The sequence below is a fragment of the Xyrauchen texanus genome, chromosome 12 (genome assembly GCF_025860055.1).
Source record: "Xyrauchen texanus isolate HMW12.3.18 chromosome 12, RBS_HiC_50CHRs, whole genome shotgun sequence".
Lineage (NCBI taxonomy): Eukaryota > Metazoa > Chordata > Actinopteri > Cypriniformes > Catostomidae > Xyrauchen > Xyrauchen texanus.
The window spans coordinates 42,931,668-42,937,303 of NC_068287.1; positions in this window are offsets into that span (position 1 = coordinate 42,931,668).

Here is a 5,636-nt window from a genome sequence, read left to right on the forward strand (position 1 = left end):
GTGTGTGTGTGTGTGTGTGTGTGTGTGTGTGTGTGTGTGTGTGTGTGTGTGTGTGTGTGTGTGTGTGTGTGTGTGTGTGTGTGTGTGTGTGTGTGTGTGTGTGTGTGTGTGTGTGTGTGTGTGTGTGTGTGTGTGTGTGTGTGTGTGTGTGTGTGTGTGTGTGTGTGTGTGTGTGTGTGTGTGTGTGTGTGTGTGTGTGTGTGTGTGTGTGTGTGTGTGTGTGTGTGTGTGTGTTTATACTACATTGTGGTGCCAAATGTCCCCACAAGGATAGTAAAACCTGAGGTCACCGACCTTGTTGGGCCCAGCCAGCGATCCCCAAATTGTGACACAAATTCTAGTAGTTGCTTCAGAAAATGTGCCTTTCATTTCGCTTCTGCATTTTAGACCATTCGGTTAAGGTTAGCTGTTAGTTAAGGCTAAGTATGTCTGTTTTGTTTCACTCTCATTTCTCTTTTTGGACTCTATTGGTTAAGTTTAGGGTAAAGTTTTAGGTTAGGGAGGTACGTTTTATTAAAACCTCCATCTAAAATTCACCTTAAAAACCATGTCTGATTACAACTTCATTTTGCTCGGTTTTGGTGCCCTCTGCTGGACATTTCACTTGAAAAGTGCAGCCAAACGTGTTATGAAGCTTGTCATTTCAGTTTTGCAAAAACATTGCAATGCTCACGTAAATCTCTTGAGCCCAGGCTGGCAACAACACTTCCAGCTTCAGCCGCTGGGGAAAGTCTTTTGAATGACAGTAAGCACACACCAAGTTTATTGCAAGAACTTTTGACCGACTGTCACCGAAGTAACAGTAAGATCAATCTAGCGTTTCTTTACATGTAACATTGGAAGGTTTAGATTGATTTAGATGACACTCAATAACTGCTTCCCCAGTAGCTATAACTTCTGTTTCCATTTATTTTTGTGCCAATTTCCGTGGATGTGACGCTTTTGTTCTCTTGAATGCATGGGATGGAAATGCTGATTTATTCACACAATGGTTTTTGCAGTATTACAGTTTCCTGCATAAATTCATACCTTGGATGGAAACATAGCTATAGATGCTGATGCAGCTTCTCCTTCTAATGCTACTCAGCTATAGATAGCTCTCAGCCATCATGCCAGAGGGATCGTTTAACGCTCATGCTTAAATGAAATGAAAATGATGATTTATAAAAGTCCATTTGTGGCTTCACCTCTGTGTGAGCTCAGTTACCTAACATGTACATCACACTACAAGGAATGAATGGCTCAGTAATCCAGCCTATTGTATGAGCTTGGCCAAAGACATTAGGTCATGACCTGACCAGTTACAGGATCTAAAGATGCTCTCTTTCCAAAACGCAATACACATTTTATCCATAAATCTTGATGTTGATAAAAAAGAAAGACCATGGGTGCATTATATGTGAGATGCCCACATGCATGATAGTGAAATATAGATATTTTGATAGTAAATATGGATAGTATATGAGTATTATAGTAAGTCATTTGCATTTGAAGTATGGCCAAAATGCATAAATAATAAACAAGCTTGCTCCAGAGCAGCAATTCTGCCATTTTGTCTTTTTTTTTTTTTGCACATATTTATAACTGTAGGCTGCAGTACAATGCCATCCGTCATTCTGTCAAATGAACTCCCATCTCGGAAACCCTCATCAGTCCACAATTTCTAGTGAAGAATCGCAAATAAATACAACCTGTCTGTAGCTATATTTCATCTGCCTGTATGTAAGCATATATGAACAGTTACTGGATGTTTAGACGCTAACTTTGGATATATTTAGATTTCATATAATTATTTCCTGTTTGAATATGCACACTCAGTGTATATATGCAGTATATAAGAGATGGGGATATTCCAATGTGTTTTTTCAATGGATATACTGTACAGTATAACCTATATAACCTTTTTGTTGTTGTTGTTTAGTTTCTTTACTCTAAATGTCCCCATCTTTCACAGCCTGGGGTTTCTGCATGTTTTGGTGCAGTGTATTTGTTTTGGCATGACTCACAAATCTTTGTTAGATTTATTGTACACTGTATTCTGAGGAACCCAAAGTGCCTCGGGCCTTAAAATAAGACATGCTTCCACATCATCCACCTCACATCTGCTCCACTGTGACCCAAAAAGCATGACAAATTGTGAAATCATACATAATCAGTACACATTAAAATGGCAAATTGTTGAATTGGGTAAAATAACTCAGGGCTCAACAATAAGGATGACCAGCTGGCCCAAGGCCAGTGTGAGCAAGTTTTGGGTCAGTTTATAGAACTGTATTGCATGAAAATGTATTTTTATGCCATGCAAACTTATATTGAAGGTGAAGGTGATGGACTGGCCAAGCATGTCTCCAGACCTAAACCTTATTGAGCTGTGGGGCATCCTCAATCAGAAGGTGGAGGAGCACAAGGTCTCTAACATCCACCGGCTCCGTGATGTCGTCATGGAGAAGTGGAAGAGGACTCCAGTGGCAACCTGTGAAGCTCTGGTGAACTCAATGCCTAAGAGGGTTAAAGCAGTGCTGGAAAATAATGGTGGCCACACAAAATATTGACACTTTGGGCCCAATTTGGACATTTTCACTTAGGGGTGTACTCACTTTTGTTGCCAGCGGTTTAGACATTAATGGCTGTGTGTTGAGTTATTTTGAGTGGACAGCAAATTTACACTGTTATACAAGCTGTACACTCACTACTATAAGTTCAATTATCTGGAATTCTGTGATTTATTAAACATTTTCACCAAGGCAACATTATCTAGTTGAAATTTTGAGAACGCCATGAGTAAGAATGGGTTTGAAAATTGAAAGTGAATCAGTATATTTGCATGGCATGACACCATTTTCCTACTTAGACTTGTAATTTTGGTTGTAAAGAAAATGTAACATTGGTGTATTTTTGGGCTGCCGTATGCAATTTTTCAAACTCAAATTTAAAAGCTCACCATTCACATATATTGTGGACTTAATGCAAAAAAAAAAAAAAAAAAAATGGTCTCAATATGTAAACATGTTATTCTGGTTCTGTTCATGCTACCTCACTTTGAAACGTCTTATTTGATTCCACTAGTTGGCAGCAAGTACAATAATTTATTTTCTCAGAAATCACAATATACTAATCTGAAATGTTGGTGGCGCTCTTAACGCATTTTAGCCCTTAAAGATGTGCTCCTCCATAGACATTCAGTCTTATTTTCCGTTCATGCACCACCCTCATTATGTCTTAGAATATCTCGGCCTCCGAGTGGACTAGAAGCTCAATCTAGGTGTCATTAGAGAGCTGAGATCCTCCCCTTTGTGACATTTTATTATCAATAGTTGTAGACATTTTCTTCTGATTATTTGTTTAGCATGCTTTTTCTGCTGGATGGCATATTTTGTTCTGGACATCTAAGATATAATATTACATTATCCAACCAAGCAAGCTCACAGACAAGTACAAAAAACTAATTCAGAAAACTGGCTAAGGTAAAAGCAGATATCAAGTTTTTAGCTTTGGGGCTTAAAGCAGCAGTGGTCTGTGCATAAAAGAGACATTTATATTTGATGACTTACAGAAATCATATTAAGGGGCCAAGCACTGAAGGTGCATAGCCCCTATTATATCCGTCAGTATTATTATTAGGGGCCAAGCACCGAAGGTGCAATGGCACCTATTTTATCCATTAGTTAGGGGCCAATCATTCACCATTTTGAATACTTTTTTAGTAAAAGTAAGTAAAAATGGATGTAAGGCTATATCTCGGCAACAGTTTGTCTTATCAAAGCAAACCTTGGTATGCTTCATCAGGACCATGACCTGAGGGTATGGGCAAGGTTTGGAGACAGTGCCACCTATGGGTCAAAATATGTGATATGTGATATTTTTGCCCATAACTTTTGAACCATATGTCCTAAAATCATGATGTCTATGGATTCTGTGTGTCATGCGGATTTCAACGATACCAAATTTTCTCATGTCAGCAATACTGTCCCTCCACCACATTTTATTTTATGAAGGAGTGATACATCTTTTAAAAGCATTGTCAAATTTAAAAGAACATTTTTATGCATTATCTACATCATGTCCTTATGATATTTGAGCAGTTTGGAGACAGCACCAACTGTAGTTAAAAGAAATAGCTACAGCACAATTTTACCTTAGGAAGTCTCTTTGTCTCTTTGCCACTCAATAGGCATATCAACTGGCTCAGTGTGTTTAAGTACTGATACCTGAATTTTGAAGACAGCATCATCTGTAGTTAAAAAGAACTTCTGTTTAACATGGTTATCATGCTACATGCTATGATAGATTAGCATACTAATTGGTTTGCATGCTAACTGTTGGGTTTTCTGTGTTATAAGGCTATTTGATCACAATGCTATAAATAAGGCAACATTAGTTTAGCATGCTAATCAGTTAACATGCTAACCAATACATTTGTAAGGATATTTAATCACAATGCTATCCTAAGCAACATTAGATTAGCATGATAATCATCTAACATGCTATTCAGTTAGCATGGTAACCAGCATATTTGTAAGGCTATTTGATCACAATGCTATCCATAGGCAACCTTAGCTTAGCATGCTATTCAGATAGCATGCTAATCAGTTAGCATGCTTACCAATGCATTTGTGTGCTCGCTTTAAACTTGTGAAAAAACTTATCTAAACTTGTTTCTTTGGCATTGTTTAAATATCCCAACTGAGTGGCCAAGTGTTTATAGCATTGCTCAAAAGGGTTTAAGTTTGAGTAAGTTTGACAACAAAAATATAAACTGAGAATAAATAAAAGCAAACGGAAACCGAAACAAATTTATTAAAAGGCAGAATTTACACTTAGTCTTCAAATAAACTGCATACTTTTTTAATGAAATACTCATGTTTTCAGTCACACTTCCAAAGTTTTCATTCACAGTTCTGACACAAAACTCTTGTGTGGGCGGGGCTAACAAAGAGGAGTTCTCATTGGCTTGTGAGATTGTGAGTGACAGCTCTTTGACCTGGAAGTAGAGTTGACCTAGAAGGGGTCCACATCCACATTATGGACAGTTGTTTTAGAAAATTGTTCTATGCAGTTTGTAGTTTTTAACAATAATCTTTTTCCCTTTTTATTTAACAGGTTTTCACAAACAACTTTTGAGGATGGAGTGGTGGTACCAGAGATCCATTGCCCCTTATCAGACTAGAACCTTGCTATTCTGCATGGATTAATGAATCCCTTGACATCACCTTTGAAAAGCCTGGAGCTCCAGACAATATTATACTGATATTCTGCAGACTATGTTCTACTCATAACACACAAGCAGTTACACTTTATTAGTCTATATCTGACTCCTTGTATATGCAAGTCTCTGACTAGCATCCCAACAAATAAATGTTAATGCCCGATATTGCACTCAGTACCACATCCTATAGATTGCATACTTGGAAAGGAAACTGCTTATGTTCCAGATACAGTACATCACTAGGAAGGACCCTTGCATGAGGCAAATTCAAATTCAGTCTACAGTTGTTTGGTGTTTCTTTTATTAACATCCTTTATGCTTATAAAAATACTTGAGACCACTTGAAGATATAGAAACATCATTATTGTCTATTTGTTGGCTTAAAGTAAAAGTAAATATCTGTCAGCTGCTTTAAGAGAAAGAATATGGA